Raw genomic sequence first — 505 nt, forward strand, 5'->3', positions numbered from 1 at the left:
TTTTGTGTATTAATGTACCTATTGACACACCCTTACTTTCCTTCTCTTATTTTAACCTTATCTTCTTTTATGAAATATTTTAAATTCATTTTATCAAGAAATATGTTTTTAGTCCCTAGGATCCTTTTTAGAACAAGGCTTAGCATAAGTTAATACATGCACCTACACATACATACATGCACACATGTGTGTACATAACTGCTGTCCTTGGTCAGTGGGCTGTGTCAAAGTAGGTTTTATCTGTGTACACCCTGGTCAAGATCCTCACTCTGTCTTCCATCACTTTGCAAAGTGCCCCAGTCTCTGACCCTCCATTCTGGGGAGCCTTACCTGGGTCACTGGGGTGTGGTGGGTTTGCAAAAGATGAGTTATCTATGGAAACCAGTTAGCCAAAATTGAATTTGCCTAAATTTTCCAGTTCTTCTGATGGATGTTAATTACTTGAATTTATCCAATTTAGTGATTCTTGCTATGAATATATTAATACAAGTTAGTCTTGTTTTTT

At 36.4% G+C, this 505-nt stretch overlaps 1 protein-coding gene across 1 annotated transcript in view; it reads left to right on the top strand.

Annotated features, from left to right (window-relative positions):
* The window catches only part of LOC103607149 (piezo-type mechanosensitive ion channel component 2-like), a 64,521-nt gene that overhangs the window by 24,790 nt on the left and 39,226 nt on the right, over positions 1-505 (top strand). The window lies entirely within an intron of this gene.

Source organism: Galeopterus variegatus, unplaced genomic scaffold (genome assembly GCF_000696425.1).
Source record: "Galeopterus variegatus unplaced genomic scaffold, G_variegatus-3.0.2 Scaffold7178, whole genome shotgun sequence".
In the NCBI taxonomy this organism is placed as follows: Eukaryota; Metazoa; Chordata; class Mammalia; order Dermoptera; family Cynocephalidae; genus Galeopterus; species Galeopterus variegatus.